The sequence below is a fragment of the Chrysemys picta genome, chromosome 5 (genome assembly GCF_011386835.1).
Source record: "Chrysemys picta bellii isolate R12L10 chromosome 5, ASM1138683v2, whole genome shotgun sequence".
Classification (NCBI taxonomy): domain Eukaryota; kingdom Metazoa; phylum Chordata; order Testudines; family Emydidae; genus Chrysemys; species Chrysemys picta.
This window is the reverse complement of record NC_088795.1, coordinates 10,490,430-10,515,660: the sequence shown is the minus strand read 5'-3', so window position 1 is coordinate 10,515,660 and position 25,231 is coordinate 10,490,430. Positions and strand designations below refer to the sequence as shown.

At 46.1% G+C, this 25,231-nt stretch overlaps 1 protein-coding gene across 5 annotated transcripts in view; it reads right to left on the bottom strand.

Moving 5' to 3' along the window:
• The window catches only part of CSGALNACT1 (chondroitin sulfate N-acetylgalactosaminyltransferase 1), a 90,955-nt gene that overhangs the window by 51,376 nt on the left and 14,348 nt on the right, over positions 1–25,231 (bottom strand). The window contains exon 1 of one of the 5 annotated variants that reach the window (XM_005283962.5): positions 3,406–3,732. The exons of the other annotated variants lie outside the window; for them this stretch is intronic. The gene's annotated coding sequence lies outside the window, so the exon portion shown is untranslated. Of the gene's footprint in view, positions 1–3,405; positions 3,733–25,231 lie in introns of those variants that run through there. 5 annotated transcript variants of the gene reach the window in all.

The following is a 25,231-nucleotide window of genomic DNA, read 5'->3' as shown; positions in this document are numbered from 1 at the left end:
CATCATCTCGAAGAAGTTCACGAATCTGAGGACCAACAAAGACACCTTCCTTTACCTTAGCTTCACTTAACTGTGGAAAATTTCCACGGAGGTACTTGAAAGCTGCTTGTGTTTTGTCAATGGCCTTGACAAAGTTCTTCATCAGACCCAGCTTGATGTGTAAGGGTGGTAACAAAATCTGCCTTGATTCAACAAGTGGTGGATGCTGAACACTTTTCCTCCCAGGTGCCAATGACTGTCGGAGTGGCCAATCTTTCTTGATGTAGTGGGAATCTCTTGCATGACTATCCCATTCACAGAGAAAACAGCAGTACTTTGTGTATCCAGTCTGCAGACCAAGCAAGAGCGCAACAACCTTCAAATCGCCACAAAGCTGCCACTGATGTTGGTCATAGTTTATGCACCTCAAAAGTTGTTTCATGTTGTCATAGGTTTCATTCATATGGACTGCAGGACCAACTGGAATTGATGGCAAAACATTGCCATTATGTAGTAAAACAGCTTTAAGACTCGTCTTCGATGAATCAAATGAACAGACTCCACTCATCTGGATCATGAACGATGTTGAGGGCTGCCGTCACACCATGGATGTTGTTGCAGGCTATAAGATCACCTTCCATGAAGAAGAATGGGACAAGATCCTTTTGACGGTCACGGAACATGGAAACCCTAACATCACCTGCCAGGAGATTTCACTGCTGTAGTCTGGAGCCCAACAGCTCTGCCTTACTCTTGGGTAGTTCCAAATCCCTGACAAGGTCATTCAGTTCACCTTGTGTTATGAGGTGTGGTTCAAAGGAGGAGATGGGAGAAAATGTGGATCCTGTGACATTGATGGTTCAGGACCAGAAGTTTCATCCTCTTCCTCGTCTGACTCAAGTGAGAATGATTCTGGTGCATCAGGAACCGGCAGTCCTTCTCTGTGGGGTACTGGGCGTATAGCTGATGGAATGTTTGGATAATGCACAGTCCACTTTTTCTTCTTTGACACACCTTTCCCAACTGGAGGCACCATGCAGAAGTAACAATTGCTGGTATGATCTGTTGACTCTCTCCAAATCATTGGCACTGCAAAAGGCATTGATGTTGCACAAGTGTTGCAGCATATGTGTGGGGCCCACCTCTTGTCCTGATCTCCAATTTTGCAGTCAAAATAAAGGTCATAGGCTTTCTTAACCATGGTGGTTATACTGCGCTTTTGTGATGCAAAAGTCACTTCACCACAAACATAGCAGAAGTTATCTGCACTGTTCACACAAGTACGAGGCATCGCTGCTCACTTTGGCTAAACAGAAATGTGTCCCTTTGCAAAATCAAACGCTGACAAATAAGAGAGCACAACACTGTATGATTTCTAGAGCTGATATAGGGCAATTTGTTCAGCAGAGTGATGTAAGCTTCGTTATGATTGCATCATCCATGACTTCTAGGAATAACATGATGCAATTCATATCATGTATGATGCAATACCAGCTTCAGATTGCATCATTCATTGTTTTGCCTAAAAAGCAAGTACTGTCCAAACCCAGTCATAGATTTATTCATAGATCCAGTCAAAGATGTATTTTAGTCATTTCTGGTTTAAATTGAGATCCCTTCCCTTTATAACTCACTTATCCTCCGCCATTCCCAAGTCAAGGGTCGTATATACTGACCCAATAGCATATCTTGAAAACTAGAGCCAAACAACAATTTTAAGCATCATTTTCATTCTCAGTGACCCAGAATTAGTAAAGTTTGACTACATTTATTTCAGAAGCATTTTGGCTGTAGAGCAATATAATCAGATATTGTCTGCTCACTTTCATGACAATGCTGAAACAGGAAAGCTGTACTGACTAGTTCATAACTGTTGGAGAAAGAACAGATGAACCACAGAGGTGGCCAGAGAATGCCAATCAGCAAAGGTTGGTTTGGAGGAGAGAGAGAAGTTTTCTCCATTCAAAATTGTGTATCTGTCCATTTTGGGTATTTTTGTTCCAAAAGGATATTGTCACTTCTACCTATATATAAGAAACAGTTCTTTCTTTTTCTCTCTCTCCCCCCCCCGGCACAGCCTTAGGTAGAGGAAATCTTTGATAGTTCACTTCCAACACAGAGCATAACTAGAGGTAAAGTTTTCAAAAGCATGTAAGTGATTTAGGAGTGTAACTGGTCAAAACTTGGAATTTCCATATTATGAGAAATTCTGACTCTTTAAAACTTGTTTTTATTCCGAATCAGAAAACCAACAAATTCAAAAATTGCCCATAAAACAAAACAAAACAAAAAAATCATTGCTTTGGAGAGACTGAAACGTTTTGTTCCAATTTCAATTTTTTATGTTATAAATTACAATAATATATTATAAAATATTTCAAAATGAAAAATTAAAATGTTCCATTCTGATGTCAAAATGCTCCATTTCTCATGGAAAAATCTCAATTTTGACAAAATGGCATTTTCCGGTGGAAAAATATTTCAATGACATTTTCAACCAGCTAGACTTAGGCGTCTAAATCCCATTTTCAAAACAGACTTGGTAAGAGCCTGATTTTTACAGGTGTGTAGGCACTTAAGTCCCATTGATTTCAATGGAAGTTAGGCAACTAAATATCTGGCCCTTAGCAGTCTAAGTATTACTGGAAGCCAATAGTGTTTAGACTCCCCTAGGGGTCTAAGTCACTTTTGAAAATGGGATTTAGGCTGCTAAGTCACTTATGTACTTTTGAAAATTTTACCCAAGATCAAACATGCATAACCCTCTGTACCAATTTATAGTCACCTAAAGGTCTTAAATTCTAGCGGAGCACCAAGATTTTGGTAATTCCCTAAGTTAATGGCTTTCATCTGTCTCCACATTTTAAAAAAACCCAATCTATAACTGTAGTTTACACAAAAGAATTTTAAAAAGCTCTTGAAACTGTTAATAATTCAGCATAGAATCGGAGTTAAATATCAGCAGTTCATCCAGGTGACATCTTGCTTTACTAATCAAGACTTCCTTGCCCAAAGGAAGAGAGTCAACTTCCCCTCTCCAGTAACAGCTGGATTTTTTTTTTTTAAACTGTGGAAAACAGGAGAAGTAGGACCCGCAATCAAATCAACATTTCCTGAAAGGTTCCTAAGAATACAGCATCTCACAACAACTTTAAATTACAAACAAAAATGTATGCTTAGCATTACATGCAAAGTTGCAAACACACACTTCAGTAACAAGCTAAAATGCCACGGTATTTGTAATTCCGCCATAAAGGTACCTGACTTGGTTCTATATAGCAAGTCAGACTCAAAGTGGACACAAAGCCAACTTTTTTAGAGCACTTATCCTTCTAAAACAAAGAGTTTCCTGAAATAAAATATACGTAAGTTAGTATTTCCAAAATTCATACATAGATGAAAAGCAGAAAAATAAGTACTGCCTACCAGAATTGTTGAGAGAAAGAGATTTCTTTTATGCTAGCAAGTTTTTTGTTTCTGTTCATATGGAAACCTGCCTGCGAATGACAGCATGTTTTTTATTTTAACAAGGATTGGCTAGAATGTGTGCTGGCACAGCTATGCATGCTAGAGGAGTCGAAAAGAGGCAATCATCAGGATAGATTTTCCCCCTGCTCTAATACAGTCTTTCTGAAGAATGTAAAATCACCCCATTTCCAAAGCAAATCCAGTTCAATTTAAGTCAGAGAATGATACAGCTAATAGCTGTTCTCTTTTCACATCAGTTCAACGATTTCATCCGCTCGCTGGTCTGCCTACTTTCTAAACGACAAGCAAAAAGTGTGACTGGATTCTGTAGCCTGTTAAAAACGTCCATTCTAGTATTTGCACCATTGGTTCTTCTGGGGGTGTTTGTAAGTGCTATGCAGCATTTTATTCATTATAAAAACAAGCACTTAGAGCCCTTGCTCACATCAGGGAACACTTACTCATGCAATTAGTCCTTCTGGTTTCAATGGCACTGTCTGAATGAGTAAGTGCTCACCTAACGAGTAAGTGTGAATAAGGGCTTCTCAATCTGGCCCCTAAGGGATACAATCTTTGATCGGTACACAAGGATTTCTGAGTGTAACCTTGTAAAGAGCGAGAGAAATACCTGTATTATTTTATATGACTATTATATGTACCTCAGTTTATCTACTTGATATTATTCTGTCTGACCACACGGAGTTAAATCAAAAGTGGCTGTTAGGGAGAGGAAACAGGAAATAAAACAATGGCTACAGATGAGATATCCTTGGGGAAAATACTTCTAGGGTTCTTAAGAGAACAGCAGGTCTGCTATGAATTAGACGTGCCCACCTGCCTGGCTCCAGCCAGGTTAACAGGTTTATTTTTTCTAGGGTTGTGGGCCTAAGATCAAAAGGACACTGACCTGCTAAAAATCCTTGCCAAGAGAGGAAGGTAGGAGGAGATATGCATGCGAAGCAGCTTCCCTGGCAGGGGAGAGGGGGTGCACTGTGGGAGACAGACAGACAGACAGAAACTGCAGCAGGACAGATGGATCCTCCCAGCCTAGAAGTAGGAATACCTGGGATAAGTGGAACTTATCTAAACCTTTTCCATTCTTTGCAAGTTTTGGTAACACCCAGCTGTGTAAGCCTTATTAGTTTAACCCTTTTCTCTGCTTGCTATGCACCTCTGATTTAATACTTTGTTTTGAAATATATATTGGAACAGAGAAATTTGCCAGACAGGATTGGACCAGTGATCCATCTGGTAAAGTATCTCTCATCTCTGATAATAGCCAGTAACATCAGGGGAGGGTGGAAGAACTCTTTGGAGCAGACAATTAGGAAGAAACTTTCCCTTTATATGACTTGTCTAAAGGGAAAATTTCTTCCAAACCCCTGTCAGTTAGTGGTTGGCTTATTCTCTGAACTAGGAAGGTCTGTATCCCTACTATTAAAAAACAACACAAATATATAAAATCATCCTATGAAGCAAAATGGTGGATGTTCACGTTATTCATATAAATGTTTAATCCTTCTTTGAATCCTCCTGTAAATAATTCCCGGGATCACCCCACCACTCTTTTTTAAGATTGGTACAATATTGCTACCCTCCAATCCTCCAGTATACCTCTACCCTGATATAACGCGACCCGATATAACACGAATTCGGATATAACGCAGTAAAGCAGTGCTCCGGGGGGCGGGGCGGTGCACTCCGGCGGATCAAAGCAAGTTCGATATAACGCGGTTTCACCTATAACGCGGTATGATTTTTTGGCTCCTGAGGACAGCGTTGTTTCAGGGTAGAGGTGTATAACAGGGAATTTTAATGAGGGATTGCGTATTTTTGTAACTTCATTCTTAAGCTCCCTCACAGCTCTCCGGGCAGGTCTATACTGCGTTTGGGAGTGAGTCTCCCAGCCCGGGTCCACGGACTGGCACTAGTACTGTGAAAAGAGCTGTGTAGCTGTTGCAGCTTGTGCTGAAGTTCATGCGCTGAACCCCGGGGAAGGGACTCAAGACCCTGAGCTCCATCCTTGAGAGCCTGAGCTCCGGCCTGAGCCGCAATGTCCAAGTACTGTCTACACAACTATTCGTAGAGCGCTAGCGTGAGCCCCGCTAACACAAGTCTATGGAGCCAGGCTGGGAGGCATGTTCTGAGAGTCAGTGTAATCATGCCCTTAGGATTCTACCATTTGCTCCTAGTGACTTGTATCTTTTTAATTTATCACTTTGTTTCATCTCCTCCTTAAAATGTTATTCTGTAAGTTGGGTAGCTGAACCGGTATGGACAGTAGACATTTACTCCTGGTACAGACCAGCAGTAAGGGCTAGAGTCACAAAGGGACAGAGGCACATAACTGACACTTTAGGCACCTAAATCCCAGAGCCGGGCACTACTAGTATTCACCAAACCCCCACTTAGCTGCTGCCGAAGTCTGTAGGTGCCTAAACTCACTTGGTGCCTAAGTTTTTGCAGTAAAGTTACCTAGGTGCCGATGCTCCTGGCTCTGAGCACATGCACAACTGCCTCCCTCTAGGCATCCGGACTCCTAAGCCCCAGAGCAATGCACATATTGGTAGAAGATAGGTGTTCTTCCACCCAACTCACCTGCAAGTCTGGTAGGCGGACTTGAAGGCCATCTAGCAGACCAGGCCCCGGACACAAGCTCGCACAAAACAGCCAGGCAGCTGGGGGAGGATCACCAGCACTTCCCTCATAAGTTTTTGCTCAGTGATTAGGGGACTCACCTGGAATGGGGGAGTTCAAGTCTGCCCTCTGCCTGCAGGGGAGAAGGGAGTTCCCACCTCTCAGGCGAGTGGTATAACCACTGAGCTATGGGACAGTCTGCTGGGGGGCTCCCTCAGTCCCTCCACTTGAAGCTGTTCCACTGTGGGTCAATAATTAAAGAGCCATTCGAGAGGGGGAACTGGATGCTGGCTCTCCCACATCCTGGGTGAATGCTTTATCCACCAAGCCACAGAGTCATTATCATGCTTGTGCTCGGTCTCTCTCTGTCTCTTTCTTCTTCCACCTCCACCCCCCACCCCCCGACTAATTATTTATCCACAGTGGAACATAAGAACAGCCATACTGGGTCAGACCAAAGGTCCATCTAGCCCAGAGTCCTGTCTTCCGACAGTGGCCAATGCCAGGTGCCCCAGAGGGAATGAACAGAACAGGTAATCATCAAGTGATCCATCCCCTGTCACCCATTCCCAGCTTCTGGCAAACAGAGGCTAGGGATACCATCCCTGCCCATCCTGGCTAATAGCCATTGATGGACCTATTCTCCATGAACTTATTGAGTTCTTTTTTGAACCTTGTTATAGTCTTGGCCTTCACAACATCAGCTTCAGCAGGAGAGACAGAGAGCCTGCATCAGAATATCCCATAGCCCAGTGGCTAGGACACTCACCTGAGAGGTAGGAGATCCCTGTTCAAATCCCTTCCTGCCTAAGGCAGAAGGGGGGCACTTGAACCCAGGATCTCCCAGATGAACACCCTACCCACTGGTTAAAAGGTATAAGGGAGCACCAAACTCAGGCTTTGTAAATCCTAGTCATTTTCTAGGCCTAACAGTTAGATGCGGTGATGCTGAGCATTGCAACGCCTAAGTTCATTTGTGAACCTAGCCCAAAATGATTACCACCCAGGAGCATGGGAGGGATGGTGACTCTGAAGGGTTTCTAAGAGTCACAGTGCCTCCCAAGGTTACTCCTGGGGCAACACAGCTCACACTCCTGCCCTTGCTCAGGGCTGTGCCTGAAGTCACTGTCTAGCCCCTTAGCACAACACAAAGCAGTAGCAATACGTTACATGCAGTACTTCAGCAACTTTAAGTCGTGGGGTTGTTCAGAAGATAGCTGGCTTCCATTGAAACAGGAATAACCCATTACAGTAAAAACACAAAGACAGGAGAGGGAAGAGGAGACAAGAAAAGAGTTAAAGAAATGGAAAAAGTTCTTCCTCATTTGATTTTATAAGCCTATCTCTGCTACATCCAAAACCTTCTACATTAGTTAATATTTATAATTGATTCCATATATAAAGTAATATTCAATTCAAATTAGACAGTAATCTAAGCTAACAAGCAGCTTGTTAGTTGAAGAGTCATACATTTATCCATTATTACATGGCTAAAAATAGAACCACTTTGAGTAGTTGTTAGAACTGCAGTACATGGCATATTCCAGTAAAAGCAATCGTGGATATAAAAGAGCAAAAGATAAAAGAGTCTACTATGAACAGATGGCTAATTAAATTTGTCCCTGTGCAAGTATAGGGGCAGATTCTGCCACACTTGTTCCCAATGCACTGTTCTCTGCTCTGCAGGTAGTCCCACTCACTTCAATGAAAGGCAGCATTGTCTATGGATGGAAACAGAAGACTAGGTTCTGTCACCTGCTGTGTGACCCTGGGCAAGTCATTTGACCTCTGTGTCTTCCCTCCCACACATGGTCTGTCTTGTCAATTTAGACTGTAAGCTCTTTCAAGCAGGGACTGTCTATTGCTCTGTGTTTGTACAGTGCCTAGCACAATGGGGCCCCAATCTCAGTAACGCTGGAATACAAATACACTGAAGCATGAAATAAACTTCTATTCAATGTGAGTTATGGTATCAGAATCTAGCCTATGAGGTTTTCGTTCCGACAAACAATTTTTTTTTTAAGATTGCAGTAAAATTTAATTTAGAGACGCCAAGCAAGGGTTTCCTTTTGCTCACTTACACGTCAAGCTAGGTTCTAGGTGGTTACTGGTCAAACCACTTGCCTTCTACTATGAATCAGAAAACAGCTTCTCTTCTTACTAGTAAATGGAGATAGGAGGGAAAAGAGTAGACTGAAAGGTGTGGAATACAGTGATAGAGAGGAGATGGGAAAGTGGGAAAGAATATCAAGGGAATGGGCAATTGAATGTACTTCCCTTCAAAATTTTCCCTTTTAAAGCTCTAACACTGTAATGTTAAAATGCGGCTGCGGAATAGAGGCATTGTCTTATACAACACAAAGAATATCAAAGGGAAAAGTGCCCAGACCTGGGTTAACTGACATCTTAATCTTGAAGCAGATACAAATTGCTTTGTGTGATAGTCACGGATAATCTCATGATAGGGGAGATAATTGATATAGCTGAGGATGTAGGCAGACAACGAGGAGGGCTAGAGAGAGATGGGGGAAGGAGGCTAATGACTAAATGGCAACAAATGGAATTCATTGTCGTGGGATGCCTATGCAGTGTAACTCATGCGCTTGGGAAGAATTAATGACAAAAGAGAATTCAAATTTGAGGCCAGATTCTACCTCCCTGACTTTCGTAGAGTAACATTTAGGGATCTAGGGCAAAACTATGTCTGGGGATTGGTCCTGCTTTGAGCAGGGGGTTGGACTAGATGACCTCCTGAGGTCCCTTCCAACCCTGATATTCTATGATTATGTCTAACTCCTAGTCAGGTGACAAGATCGCTGGTCATAGATGCTTGAAGTTGCTATGCTGTCCTCTTTCTTCCTTTAAAGACTTGCCCAAAAGGAAAATCTCAAAGCAGGGAGAACAATTAGATGCCACAGAGGTGCTGGAGGGAGGATGTGGGGCTCCCAAAGTGCTAGGGCAGCAAACAATACCTGCTTACGGGGTGCAGAGAAGAGGGCTGAACACCAGCAAATGCCTCACATTTTCAGCGAAGCTCAGAACCGACTCGAAGGAGGGGTGCCAGAAAGGACACCCATCCAGTGCAGAGCTGGAACCAGGCAGAAGTGCAGCATGGGAGCTTCTTTGCTGAAGACAGTCAAGAGGAAACTGACCAGGACATTGGGAGGGCAGAGTTTATAACTATGATGGTGACATGCATGAAATACAGTAAGGGGTATGGCTTGCATTCAGTCCTTCCACCGCTGCCAGCAGATGTCAAAATGCTAAGAGCTGTAGGAGTTCTGCTGGCCTGGCATTGGGAAACTAAGGCCCAAGCGCGAGAATCCCGTGGGATGGGCTCTTTAGAAAGTGGCTGTATTTTAGCATAATTAAACAATCATTTGTGTTAAGCAAAACTACCGAGTATCCAGGAGGAGACCAGATGAAAAAGGAATTGCAGGAGGGACAATGATTCTTTCATGAATATATGTGAGTGACCAAGTTCTAGAAGAAGCCGGGCATAAGGAGGAATTGATCCTGGGGGGAGAAAGAGCTTTTTATTTCTTGACCACAGCTTGGCAAAATTAAGAGTGATCCGATTATGTAAATCAGACCTCTGCTGACGTGGAAGCAGCCCTGCTTCTCCTGGCCACGCTGCAGTGGTACAGCAGTGATGGCTGAAATTAACACCAGTTTCAGATGTGTATTTTGCCAGCTAGCACCAGGCTCATTCATTCCTGCACTGTGATATTGCAGAGCGAAAGGCGTGGTACAAAAGAGAACGTGCTTAATTAATTGCAGTGGTGTAGAATTCCTGCTGCTTTGGACAGACACTTGATAAGCTGAAAACATGAGACAAGGACTCCTGAGTAAGCGAATCAATCAGCTAGAATGGCTTAGAGAAGGCAGTTTTGCTCATTTGTTCAGTCTCTGAAGGTTCATGCAGTGTTGTTGTAGGCGTGTGGGTCACAGGATATTAGAGAGACAAGGATGGGGAGGTCATATTTTTTATTGGACCAACTTCTGTTGGAAAGAGAGACAAGCATTCACAGAGCTCTTCTTCAGGTCCGGGAAAGGCAGTCAGAGTGTCACAGCTAAATACAGGGTAGAATAGATTGTTTAGCATAAATAGTTAACACACATCTCAAGGGATTGTTTAAGTGAAGTGACTAATTAAGACCTTTCCAGTCATAGGCGAAAAATAATGGATGTTTGGGGACCACTATGAATCTAGAATGACACTCCTCTGCCCTCCTCCTCCTCCTCCTCCCCACACAAGCTGCATCCTGGTTTAGCAGCTTGAGGGTAGATGGCTTGCACAGTCGTCAAGGCTGGAGCTTCCACATCAGCAGAGGTCTGATCTGATTTACATATTCGGATCCAGGGCCGGCTCTCGGCACCAGCAAAACAAGCTGGTGCTTGGGGCTGCACATTTTTAGGGGCGGCATGGCCGGTGCCAGAATGCCGCCCCTAAAAATGTGCCCCGGACGCCCTAGCTCACCTCCGCTGCTGCTGCCAAGGCGCGCGAAACAGCTGATTTGCGCACCGCTACTCGCCCTCCCTCCCAGGCTCTCAAACCTGGGAGGGAGGGGGAGATCCCGAGCGGCTGTTTCGCGTGCCGCTGCTCCCCCTCCCTCCCAGGCTTGAGAGCTAGGGAGGGAGAGGGAGAAGCGGCGCCCGCGCCACGGCCACTCGGAGTCTCCCCCTCCCTCCCAGGCTCTCAAACCTGGGAGGGGGGGAGACTCCGAGTGGCCGCAGCGTGGGCGCCGCTTCTCCCCCTCCCTCCCTCCCTCCTAGGCTTGAGAGCCTGGGGGGAGGAGGCAGGGCTGGGGATTTGGGGAAGGGGCGGAGTTGAGGCGGGGCCGGGGGTGGAGTAATTAAAGAACCGGGGGGGGGGGGGGGGTGGCCAAAATTGTTTTTGCTTTGGGCAGCAAAAATCCTAGAGCCGGCCCTGTTCGGATCACTCTTAATTTTGCCAAGATGTGGTCAAGAAATAAAAAGTTCTGTCTCCTCCCAGGATGGATTCCTCCCTCTCCTTTGATCCCTCATCCCATCGGGATCCTTTGACGGGGGGTGAGAGGGGGACTACTTGGAGAGAACAGGAGTTTAAGAAGCCAGCTCCTAAGCAACCAGAGGAGCTAGCAAACAGGAGCAGCAAACAGGGGGGATCTGCGAGGGAGTTTAGAAAGGGAGCGTGAAATCCACATACACCCGATAGACAACCAAACAAACATTCTCTAAATGTAGGCCAATAACCTCCCCGCCCCCCAATAAATTAAAAAAAAAAAAAACATGAAGAGTAACAATATTGCAGGCAGAAGTCCAGCAGCAGAGTGGAGGCTGTCCACTTTTTTGCACTGAATGTAGCAGTATGATTACCTACCTTGTGGGCAGGTGGCATGTGTGTGTGAAATCAAGGGAAGCAACTCATGGCCCACCAAGACTGAGTTCTGGCTCTTGAGACCGGACTGGCTCAACTGGAGGAGATAAGGCCAGGGAGACAGAGAGGTACACAGAGGAGACTTTCTGGGACACAGTAGAACAGTCTCACCCCCAATCTGGCAGCTTCTGTGCTGCTGAGGAGGATGAAAGTCTTTAGGAAGGAGAACATCAAGCTGGAGAGGAGGGAAATGATCCCATAATTGGGACTCTCCTTCCAGATGATGCCATGGTATCCTATCGCACGGGGGGGGGGGAGGGGGAGGGAGGGGACTAGTGATTAGGAAGAGACAGGCAATAGTTATGGGAGACTAGATTATTAGAAGAATAAAGAGCTGGGTTTGCGATGACCAGGAAAACTGCATGGTAAATTGTTTACCAGGTGAGAAGTTGCAGATCACTAAAGACATCTAGACAGACCACCAAGCCGGTGGTCATGATACATGTAGGTACCAGTGATATAGGGAAGGATCAGAGAGAGGTCTTGGAGGCCAAATTTAGGCAGCTAGCTAAGAGATTAAAGCCCAGGACCTCAATGGTAGCATTCTCTGAAATACTTCCAGTTCCATGACCAGGGCCAGTTAAACAGGCAGAACTGCAGGGCATAGGCGCCAACTTTCCCTGGCGCCAGTGGGTGCTCGCGCCCACTGCCCCTGGCCCCGCCCCGACTCCACCCTTTCCCTGCCCCTGCTCTGCCCCCATTCCAACCCCTTCCCCAAATCCCCGTCCCAACTCCGCCCCCTGCCTGCCCCATTGGACCCAGTCCCCAAATCCCCACCCCGGCCCCACCTCTTCCCCGAGCGAGCCATGTTTCCCCACCCCCAGCTGTGCAAAACAGCTGTTTTGTGGCGCAAGAGCTGGGGGGAAAAGCGGGCAGGCAGCGCGCTCAGGGGAGGAGGTGGAGGCAGAGAGGAGCAGAGGTGAGCTGGGGCGGGGAGGTGCCGATGGGTGCTAAGCACCCACCAATATTTCCGCATGGGTGCTCCAGCCCCGGAGCACCCACGGAGTCGGCGCCTATGCTGCAGGGTCTCAATGGGCAGCTGAGACGATGGTGTAGGGACGAGGGTTTTCGGTTTATTAGGAACTGGGGAAGCTTTTGGGAAAAGAGGAGCTGTACAGGAAGCCTTGGCTCCACCTAATCCAAAATGGCACCAGATTGCTGGCATGTAAAATTAAAAAGGTTGTAGAGGAGTCTCTAAACTAAAGGGCAGGGAGAAAGCAGAGGAGCACATGGTTCAGACTGACATCCCTTAGGGGAGGATCTATTAACGGGATTCTCTATATCCTACTAAAGAGCAGAGCACAGGTGCCGACCCCATGGGTGCTCCGGGGCTGGAGCACCTACAGAAAAAAAATAGTGGGTGCTCAGCACCCACCGACAGCCCCACGGATCAGCTTCTCCTCCTCCCCATCAGTGCCTCTTGCGCACCAGCAGCCCCGCCCATCAGCTTCTCCCCTTCCCTCCCTCCCAGCACCTCCCGCCCACCATAGATCAGCTGTTTAGCGGGGGAGGGGGGCAGGAAGAGACGGGATTAGGGTGACCAGACAGCAAGTGTGAAAAATCGGGACGGGGGGTGGGGGGTAATAGGCGCCTATATAAGAAAAAGATCCAAAAATCGGGACTGTCCCTATAAAATCGGGACATCTGGTCACCCTAGACGGGATGGAGGCTTGGAGGAAGGGGTGGAGTGAGGGCTGGGCCTGGGGCAGATGCGGGGGGGTGTCAAGCACCCCCTGGGAACAGAGGAAGTCGGTGCCTATGGAGCAGAGGATAGAAGTTAATAAAGTACAGGGTAGGAGTGGAAGAGAAACAGTCAGATGAAAGAGTCCCATTCAATTACATCACATGAAGGCAGACAACTAAATATTGACAAATTTTATATGTGCTTATATACATATGTAGAAGTCTAAATACTAAGATGCGTGAACTTGAGTGCTTAGTAGTCAATGAGGATATTGATATAATAGACATCACAGAAACTTGGTGGAATGATGACAATCAATGGGACATGGTAATAAGAGTATAAAATATATAGGAATAACAGAGTAGGTCGTGCTGGTGGGGGAGTGGTATTACATGTGAAAGAAATCAGAGAGTCGAATATAGTAAAAATCTTAAATGAATAAAACTGTGCCATAGAATCTCTATGGATAGAAATTTCCTGCCTGAATAATAAGAGTACAGCAGTATGAATATATTGCCGACCACCTGACCAGGATGGTGATGGTGACCGTGAAATGCTCAGGGAGATTAGAGCGGCTACAGAAATAGAAAAGTCAATAAAAATGGGGGATTTCGACTACCCCATTTTCATTGGGTACATGTCACCTCAGGACAGGATGCAGTGATAAACCTTCTAGACACCATTAATGACTACTTCTTGGTGCAGCTTGTCCTGGAACCCATAAGAGGAGAGACAATACCAGATTTAATTAAGTGGTGCAGAGGATCTGGTCTAAGAGGTAAATATGGGTGAACCACTTGATAACAGTGGGGTGACCGGATGTCCCAATTTTATAGCGACAGTCCCGATTTTGGGGGCTTTTTCTTATATAGGTACCCCCCTAACCCTAACCCTAACCAAAATATATCTTCATGCTGGTTTTAGCTCAAGCTAGCTCTGTGCAATGAGTGGGTGAGTAAGGCCTGTGTGCATCCAAGAGCAGAATCAGGGCCTAATGCTGATTTAGGTGTCCTCTTACTGAGACCCTGTCAGCTCTTTTCACCTGTTTATTTAATCATTCCTTATTTAACTCTCTCCATATTCTAGCTGTTTTCTGATCTGGAAAATTGCCTTCTGAGCTGTTGAACTTCCAGATACCCTCCCCTCTCTCTTCTCCTCCTCTAGTTTTTCACACTGGTTTGACAGTCCAACACGGGGAGAAGGTGGATTTTAATCCGTCCCAGGGGCAGTGTAACAAGGGGTGATAAAATCAGGTCAAAGAACAAAAAAAGGGAGCACCATAGCCATTCAGAGAAAAGGAAAGTTAAGGACTCAATCACCTAGAAAGCTTAACTCAACGCAAGCTGTTCTGTGTTAAGGGAAAAGTATCTTTATTGACTAAATTGGCATAGCTCCATTAATTTCAGTGGAGCTATGCCATTTTACACCAGCTTGGGGGAGGGAAGTGGGGGGGGAAATCTGGCCCAGTAACCAAGCAAAGGTAAGTTTATTTGTAGAAAAATAGAAGGTGGTTTTGTTTTCCAACCCTTAATCCAACTCTCACTAATTAAAGTGTTGTCCATATTGCCAATATGCACCAACATATGGGAAGAAAACATATTAACAGCATGTACTGTGCTTTGTTCTAGTACTCTGGGGATTGCTTCTAACAATATCAGCGCCAACGTTTTCAGATGGAAAAGCGATTTTCAACACTGGTGTCTCTTTAATAGCCAGCTCAGAAGGACCCTGTGCCACAATCGGGGAAGATGAAAATAAAATCTATTTTAACTAAGGATGACTGACCCATCAGTCAAAATATAAACCCACTTTCTGGAGCATCCGTTTCTGCCCTCATTGTCCAGAAGCAAAAACACTAGCCATAATTTATGTAGAAAACCTTCCCTGCCCCCTAGCCCTGAACCAGCCACCAGCAACGAAAAGGGTTGAATTTTAAAAGGGTCAAACCAGAAGGTCCACTACAAGAGGAGGAGGAAAAGGCATGGGAGGTAGATGCAATAAATCTAGAGTGATGGCAAAGAATGGTCATTCACCATTGAAGAAAGCTGTTCAAAGTGGTTCAGATGGATTGAAATGGATTTTGGGGCTGGGGGAGCAAGTGCCCCACCCTAGGGCTCATCACAGCAAAGACACAATGGCATGCCAACCTCAGGCGGTATCCACAGATCCACACCAGAAACAGTCTCCAAGAGGGATGGAATGCAGCCAGAGCCTACGCCATGAAGTTTACAATTAGTCAATCTGCCTCTTTCCTGGCAGCTGGTGTGAAGAACACAGCGCGGGCGTAACACGCTCATGATTGCTTAGACCGGCAAGTTAGGCCTTGTCTACATTGGCAAGTTTCTGCGCAGTAAAGCAGCAGTAAAGTAACTCCCAAGGTGTGCACACTGCCAAGCCACTTTGTGCGCAGAAACTGCGCAGTTGCAGCGCTGTAAAAAAAGCCACCCCGACGAGAGGCGTACAGCTTTCTGCGCCGGGGCTACAGCGCTGCAGTGCCGGTGTAGACACCGTGGCCGTTATAGGGCTGTGATTGACCTCCAGGAGTGTCCCACAATGCCTGTTCTCACCTCTCTGACCATCGATTTGAAGTCTACTGCCCTGTCCTCAGGTGATCAACCATCAGCACCACCCTTTAAATTCCTTGGAAATTTTGAAAATCCCCTTCCTGTTTGCTTGGCAATGTGTGCAGTGGTCTCAGTGCATCTTTCCAGGTGACCCTGGCTGCTCCGTGCACCAGGCGATCCCCCGCTTGGAGCAATGCCGAGCTGCTGGACCTCATCAACAATTGGGGAGAGGAAGCAGTGCAGTCATAGTTGCACTCCAGCCATAGGAATTAGGATACCTACGGACAGATATGATGCATGACAGAAAGGGGCTATGACTGGGACAAGTTGCAGTTCAGGGTCAAAGTGAAGGAGCTGTGGAACGCCTACCACAAGGCACAGGAGGCAAACCGCTGCTCCGGTGCTGTGCTCACAAGCTGCCGGTTTTACAAAGAGCTGGACACGATACTCAGTGGCAACCCCACCTCCACTGTGAAGAGCCCCGTGGATACTTTGGGGGCTTGCGTGCCAGTTGAGATTGGACTGAGCCAGGAGGAGGAAATCTTGGATGAGGATGGGGAGGGGGACCCAGAGGCAGAGGACGACTCGGTGTTCAGAGATGCATGCAGCCAGGAACTCTTCTCTATGCCGGAGGTGACTAGCTAGTCACTGCAGTCGGAGCTTGGCAAAGCGGAAACAGGAGAGGAGGCCCCTGGTAAGTGGCTTTGATTTGGGGAATTGCTGAAGCGAGGAGTTGGGGGAAGGAGGGTTGCAGAAGGCTAGCTTGTTTTCTGTGTGCTGTGCATGCGGGGAGGGATTTGCAGAAGGCTGGCTTGTGTCTGTGTGATGCGCGTACCACCAAATGCCTAGTCAGAGCGGTGAGACAGAGTCTTGATGGACTCCTTCACTTCACATGAATCTGCCTCAGATTCCACAAAACTCTCATGGAGATACTGGGCAATCCGCTGCCGCAGGGTCTTTGGCAGAGTTGCTTTGTTTCTTGCCCCATTAAGGGTAAATTTCCCGAGCCACTCGGGAGGGGGACACACACCATAGCTGCACACAGGTGAGCTGTGTAAGGGCCAGGGCGGAAGCCGCAGTCTTGGAGAAGACCCTCCCTTGATTCCCTGCTCACCCTCAGCAGCGAGCTATCTTACATAATGAACACAGCCTGTGGAAAATGTGGGGACAGGAATGATTTTAATGCCCCCCGTCACGTTATTGATTTGAACTGGGACCATATAGAACATGGTTGCAACCAAAGTTCTGTAGTGGCACCAAATCTTGTATAAAGGGGGGTCAAATGGAGGTGTCTAAGACAAGGTTATGGTTTGCTGGTTATGATTATGCTGTCTATATGTGTGTATCAATTTTGTAGTTGAAGTTATGAATATTGGCTCTATACTGTCTGTATTTCAAACTTATGCTATGCTTCTGGGAAACTTCCCAGACAAGTTGGTGTTAGCTCTGCGTAGCCTACTTGATGGCCCATTAAGGACCATCAGCTATACAATTGACCCATTAAGAGAAGGCAAATATGCCTTGCAACTCAGCAAAGTATGCAGGAACTGGCCCATGTGACTCCAGACTCCATTTTGCTGTAATTTTCCACAGTAAGGACAAAGAGGCTTTCTTACACCTGGAAAAGACTATAAAAAGGCTGATGCCTCTCCTCCATCTTGTCTTCATTCCTGCTTCTTACCTCTGGAGGGACTTTGCTACAAACTGAAACTCTACACAAAGGACTGACGACCCATCCCAGCTGGGGATGTATTCCAGAGACTTGATTTTGAACCTGCGGTTTATTTCATCACTGCTACAAGCCTGAACTAAGAACTTTGCCATTACTGTATGTAATTGATTCCATTTAACCAATTCTAGCTCTCATCTATATCTTTTTCCTTTTATTAATAAATCTTTAGATTTTAGATTCTAAAGGATTGGCAACAGCGTGATTTGTGGATAAGATCTGATTTGTATATTGACCTGGGTCTGGGTCTTGGTCCTTTGGGATCAAGAGAATCTTTTTTCTTTTACTGGGGTATTGGTTTTCATAACCATTTGTTCCTATAATGAGTGGCACTGGTGGTGATACTGGGAAACTGGAGTGTCTACGGGAATTGCTTGTGTGACTTGTGGTTAGCCAGTGGGGTGAGACCAAAGTCCTCTTTGTCTGGCTGGTTTGGTTTGCCTTAGAGGTGGAAAAACCCCAGCCTAGGGCTGTAACTGCCCTGTTTTAAGCGATTTGTCCTGAATTGGCACTCTCAGTTGGGTCCCGCCAGAACTGCATTGTTACACCCCCCCTACAGTGCTGGCTCTCCCCAAGAGCCACATGCCTAGTGCACAGTACTGTCCTGGAACACGGATTTCCCCTGCCCCTGTGGTTACTCACCATTTTGGGGGTCTTGTGGCTCATGTGTGCTTGCCTGGGGGTCAGCCAGTTAGTGACAGGTATATGAATAGTGGTTGTGTTTTAAAACACTGATACTGTGGTCTGTGTGTTGCAAACAATACTGCTTCTGTAAAATGTTGCATTTTGGCTTCACAGATATGGCCTTGAGAGCCCAGCCTCCCTCTTTATTATTGACAGCTGAACGGCTGTGCAGGATTAGAAAGCGGCCACGAAAAAGTAGAGAGGACCTTCTGCGTGATGTCATGCAGCACTCCATGGCAGAAAAACAAGAATTGAGGGAGTAGCAGGACAGTGAGAAGGAGGGAACGAAAGGAGAACGCGGCACACCAAAACAAAGCCACAGAGCGGCTCTTAAACGTTATGGAGTGGCAAGTGGACATGCTCCAGGCACTCTTAGCACTGCAAATCGATCACCTCCGCACCCACCCTCCCTTGCGGCCGCTGTCGCAAAACTCTTTCCCATGCGCCCCCCAGACACTGCCAACACATTCTTATCAACATTCTGGCTCCAGTCTGTACTCGCTGCATTCCACTCCTGCCCTGTCACAGTCCAGCCTTGCCGACTCCCAGTACCCACTGCACTGTACTCCAAAGGACAAGGTTGCATACGATACCTGGACATACACAAATCTTTAATCTCACTGTGGTCAGCACCTCCGTGAATGCCACAAGCAATCTCATGTCATAGCTACTACGCGTGGCGACATCAATGTCGGACACCTCTTGCCTTTGTAGTTTAAGGAATAACTCCACTGCCACTCGTGACATGTCAGTGGAGTGAGCAGCATACTGGTCAACAATGCCGGATCCATTCCTGCAGACCGAAGAGGCAGCGCATGCACTACACAACCCGTGGAAAGATGGCATCAAATGTGGACAAAAGCACAGGGATTGCTGTAATGCAAAGCAATGCATCACAGGGCATTGGGACAGGACCCAGGATGCCCTGCGACCCCCTCTGCCTTCCCACAACTCTTAGTGGCAGAAGAGGAAGAAATGCTTTGTGGGATAGCTGCCCAGAGTGCCGATGCAAGTGCCACAAGAGCGAACATGCTAGTGCGTAGGCAGCTGACAGCGTGAACACACAACAGCGGTTTCCCTTCAGCGCTCTCTGAGCGGCGCTGTAACTGCCGGTGGAGAGACTCTGCCAGTGTAGACATACCCTAAGTGTGCTGCTGCAGTTGGGAATACACTATAAGCAGTGAGAAGCCCTGCATTATTTCCTTCTTGGACAGGGTTACTGGCCTAGTGCAGTGGTTCTCAAACTTTCCAGATTACTGTACCCCTTTCAGGAGGCTGATTTGTCTTGCATATCCCCAAGTTTCACTTCACTTAAACACTACTAGCTCACAAACTCAGAAATAAAAATACAAAAAAGTGCCACAGCGCACTATTACTGAAAAGTTGCTTACTTTCTCATTTTTACCATATAATTATAAAATAACTCACGACCGCCCAGGTTGAGAAACACTGATATATATAGAGCAGTATAAACAAGTTATTGTCTGTATGAAATTTTAGTTTGTACTGACCTCGCTAGTACCTTGCATGTAGCCTGTTGTAAAACTAGGCAAATATCTAGATGAGTTGATGTACCCCCTGGAAGACCCCTGCATACCCCGAGGGTTATGCATAGCCCTGGTTGAGAACCACTGGTCTAGTGGATGGGGGGAAGCTGTAGATGTGATATATCTTGATTGTCATAAGGCTTTTGACATAGCTCCACATCCACCTCATAAACAAATTAGGGAAATATGAAATTACTATAAGGTGGATGCACAACTGGCGGAAAGACCATGTCGAAAGAGAAGTTATCAATGGTTCGTTGTCAAACTGGGGGAGTTATCTAGTGGGGTCATACGGAGGGCATTAGCCACTTCTCTCTCTTTTTTGTAAAGTAAGTCACTCTTTTAGCTTGAGAGCTTCTAAGATCCTGTCACAGGCAAAAGCCAGATGCAACCCTAATTGTACAAGGACACCTGATTTCCCATATTAAAAACTTTAGCATCTCCCATATGAGCACACCCCAAATTCACCTACTAGCATCTGATGCCCCCATCCAGCAAAGCACTTAATCACGCGTGTCAATTTAAGCCTGGGTGACCAGATAGCTAATGTGGAAAGTCAGGACAAGGGGTGGGAGGTAATAGGTGCTTATATAAGATAAAGCCCCAAATATAGAGACTGTCCCTATAAAATCCGGACATCTGGTTACCCTAAGCATGGAAATAATCCCATTGGCTTCAATTGTCTTTCTTGCTTGCTTAAAATTTTACACATGCTTAAATGCTTTGCTTTGCTGACTCAGGCCTAAAAGACCTAAACTTTTGACATAGATCTGCTACTGGCTGCACTAACCAGTTTGGCTGGAGATACTTGTCAGTAGGTGAAGAGTAGAGAAGATCAAGAGTGCATCAGGAGAGAGAGAATCGTTGCTTAGCATCGAGGTGAAGAATGTCAGAGCATTTCTGAAATGCTAACAAGCATTAATTGTACCTGCTGTGTTAGCACACACAGATTTCAATCTTTCTTCCAGGGCAAAGAGATCAGCAAACTAGTCTGGAAGACAGCCTAAATCAATTGGTAGATCAGAGGAAAAGAAGCAACGGTTATGGCATATGACTTGAACCTCAGTAATAGAATATCATTTAGCTCTGCAAGCCAATTCTCCCTGGCATCATGAACTGGTAGGCGCAGAGCCTAAACTAATGTGCTGGACACTGCATCTCCAAAACGTCTACATCAAATACCAAAAAGAAAACCCAGTTTTTCCACTGACTGTATTGTTATGCAGTATCATGAGATCCTCCCTGCCTCAGGCACAATGAAAATCAGGAACCAACAGCTAGGATTGCGAGTTACAGCTGCAGTGGAGCAAGCAAGAGAAGATGCATAAGCCAATAAGATGATAACTAAAGCCTTTGGCTTGTCACAGTAAGTCAGAATCAAATCAAAAGCTGGCTTTGTTCAATGGCCAGATAATTATATCACTAATAACATTCGTAGTTCTGCATCGTAAGTGAAGGGGAATTGTAGCCAGGCCTTGGCCTTAATCCCTCTGAATTCACAGCGGAATTGTTTAGAACAATGAAAACAACCCCCTGCCTCTTAGCAAGACTTTCCTGTTGATTGCCAGGGTTATGCCCATGATATACTCAATAGGCCATCTCCTCAGCTGATGTACATTGGGATCATTACACTGGCTTCAACAGAGCTGTGTATACCAGCTCAGGGTGTGGCCCCATGAGTTCCACAAAAGAACCCAAGTGGTCATGCAAAGCTTGTGGTTTGGCTGGCCAAATAATCCTGAACAAAGAGAAAGGGACGCACTCAAGAGGCGTAACACACAGCAAATCTATCAGCCGTTCCCCTGGCTCCAAACCTTCCTTCGGCAGAGTCTCCCTTAGCTCTCTACTCACCTTCAGGGAAAGCTTGCCCATGCTTTCTAGTCCTTTTGATGGCAAGGTGCAGCCCAGCTGTCCTCTTCCAGCTCCCCTAAGATGAAGAAGGAACTCCCCTGGATCTGAGTTTCCCCAGGGCAAGAGATGGCCTCTCACTTCCCCCTTGGTTTCCTGACGCGCAGTGGCACTTTCCTTTATTAGTAAAATTGAGATGAAAAGCTGTGAGGGGGCTCCTCTCTGGAGCCTCAAACAACCTGTACCCCCGAACCCCACCCATCAAATCTCAGCCTAACGGCCTGCTAGGATTCAATAAGGAAATACTCATCAGTGCACGACTGGGTAGAAGCAATATGAAGCAGGGTGGGGACTGACTTTCTCTGCAGCATTACTGATTGCCCACTGTGGCAGATGGAATAAATACTGCCATGTACCAGTGGGGGATTCACTAGGCCAGTTTCTATCTTCCTACGTATAATGTCTCCAGTTCTCCTCCTCCACCTCCTTCCATTGCTCTGGCTGAGCAGATGAGGAGAGGGAGGTGCTAACAGCTTTCACTAACAGCACTTAATTGAACTGAATTTTGCATGTATTGAAAGATCTTTACACCTCCTAGCTCGGCAGCTTCACATGGTTTTAGAAAGTCTCAGACAAGAAGCTACACCAAACTGGAGTTAAAGGTGAGAGTACAGATGAGATCATGATACTTTAGCAAAGTGAAGATGTGTTTGTAGCACAGGTAGACATGCTCACATCTCATGTGGTGGCATGGGCTTGTACTTGGGCTAGCCACCCAAATACAAACCCACCAGGGATCCTGGGTACCTACTTGGGTTGCTAGCCCATGCTGAAGCCAGTGCCACCAAGTCTTCGCTATTGAAAGCTATGATTAAAGCTAGTGCAGGTATGTCTACCTGCGCTACAGTCACACCTCCCCTTGCAGTATGGCTGTTCACTAGGTGTCTAGCTCACTTTTGAAGATGGGGATTAGGCACTTTTGAAAATGTTGCCCCATTCAAAAAACAAAACAGAAACACCTCCGCCTCAACTTTGACAATTTGAAATTTGGCAAGCAGCTCTAGTGTAGATCAGTAAATTAAGGGTAAAAAATATGACGTGTGTTGTAATTACCCCCAAACCAAGCATTACAATCCTAGGAAATTCAGAGTTAAGGTTAAATTTAAAACAAATCCAAACAGGACCTGAATCCTGAATACGAAATGACTCTCCCAAGGGAGCAAAATTCAGTGGAGAAGACCGACCAACGCCTGACAGCAGATATATCACCTGACAAGCTGTGAATCTAGCCTCCTGAAAGGCTGGAGCTTGGTCCTGCACTGGGTCGTTGACTGGGTCATTTAGCGTTGACTTCCATGGGAGTGGGAGCAGGCCACTGATGCCTTCATATGCTAATGAAAGAAGGGAATTACCAAAATTTAGCCTCCCTGAGGGCTGTGCTATTTCCAGACCAGTTGAAAAGGAAACTCATAATGCATTTGCCAGACCAAATGATAGGAGGGAGTTCTGGAAATTACTGCAGTCCGCCAATAATTGCAATAGCATCTGGTAGTTATTGATAACTGGAATATGTGAGCATTCCGATCAACAGATACCCTGAGGAGTAGTCCTCTCGGTCCACTAATGCCGTCATCCTCCTGAGGGATTCTACTTCCATAGACTCCTCGAATTTAGAGACAGAAAAATCCTCAGATTAGAGAGTCCATCTGCCTACAAATGCGGAACAATCCCCTGCAAGAGAAGGGACTGGATTTTAAAGTGCAGTTCTGCTCTGAGAAGGGACTCTATAAAAATGCCATTGTGGGTCCCCTGTTTATCATCTCTCTTAGTGACTTCCTGATCAAACGTGCACTGTACAAGCAAAGTGATGTTGTTTCTGGACTACCTCACTCTGGGATCCGAGAGCAATGCTGGATTCTACCATCACATGCATCATGATTAGTACTAAAGGTTTAGCTACACCCGTCCAGCTCCAGAGTCTCCAAATTATGCTCTCAGTCCCACCTGTGCAACCTCAATGCAGGCTTCTATCTGTAGACCCACTCCTGTTATTCAGCCTTCCTTCCCCCTCAATGCCTCCTCTCACTGATCTGTCTCCTCTAAAACTTGAATCTTACATCTTATACCAACATAGATATTAAGGAAAAAGCCCACTGCTGTGCTGTTGGGAAGTACCAGAAGCAGAAAGTCAGGAAGATGCCAAAGGCCTCTGCATCAAAGATGCTAGACCAGGGGTAGGCAACCTATAGCACGCGTGCCGAAGGCGGCACGCGAGCTGATTTTCAGTGGCACTCAAACTGCCCGGGTCCTGGCCACCGGTCCGAGGGCTCTGCATTTTAATTTAATTTTAAATGAAGTTTCTTAAACATTTTAAAAACCTTATTTACTTTACATACAACAATAGTTTAGTTATATATTATAGACTTATAGAAAGAGACCTTCTAAAAACGTTAAAATGTATTACTGGCACGCGAAACCTTAAATTAGAGTGAATAAATGAAGACTCGGCACACCACTTCTGAAAGGTTGCCGACCCCTGTGCTAGACCCTATTGCAAATGACACATCACCTGCAGCTCTGCTCTCTGAGGGAAAAAATATAAGCACCATCTGACTTGATTGCTTATTTAATGGAAAAGAAATCCAGCAAACTGACTGCTTCAATTGACTGTGGGGTTAGAGACAGTGCTTAATTTGTAATGAAAAAGGTGCCGGGGCTCAAGCAATTTATTACATTCATAACGGATGCACGAAGCCCAGAGGTGCCGGGGGCTCTGAACTGCCCAGCCGAGGTGCCGGGGGCTCTGAACTGCCCAGCCCAGAGGTGCCGGGGGCTCTGAACTGCCCAGCCCAGAGGTGCCGGGGGCTCAGCCCTAGCACAAATTAAGCACAGGTTAGAGAGTTCAATGAGAGTGGAAGTAAACTGAGGAACTGCTGGACTCTGGACTGCCAGAATAGAGGAATACCTGGCACGGCTAAAAGGTGAGACTCATCTGAGAGTAAGATTGCACTTCTCAGAGAAATTCAAAGACCTTGAAATCAGGGATCAGTAAAAAAACATGCACATCACTCAAATTCCCACAGGCTCCAAAGGAAAGACAGCAGTAGCATTCTTCAAAACTCCGCTCCTACAGGCGCTCAGTCTAGAAACGAAGCATAACACAAGCACTAATTCCTAAATCTAGTGACAAAAGTCACCCAGACTTAGTATTGTGGGTGTGGGTCATGGTATTATCCGTTTACCAACCAGCCCAAGCTCTACACACTCCAGAAGAGGGCTGATCTTTCAAGTGGCTCTGTGTCAGCAGGATTTCAACCCAGCACGTAAGAAACCTGTTCTGTATCCGACAAAGTAAAAAATCTTTTCTCCATATGGACCTAGACTCTCTGACTCACCAGATGAAGCAAATGGTGACCAGCAAAGAAAACCAGACACCACATCCGCAGACTGATTTGTAGAAACATCTACATCATGCGTCAAAATCTCAGGGCCACACTCTCCCTGGGGTGGCGCTGCCTTGTACCATTCCACTAGGAAAGAGTGACCCTAAAAGCAGTCTAAACAGCCAGGCATTGATCATCCCACAGAGCGGGTTCCCCCAATGGCACAGAGCTGGCACAGTGGCTCCTACACAAACCCATCCCTGCAGCTGCTGTAAGGGGCAACTTCAGG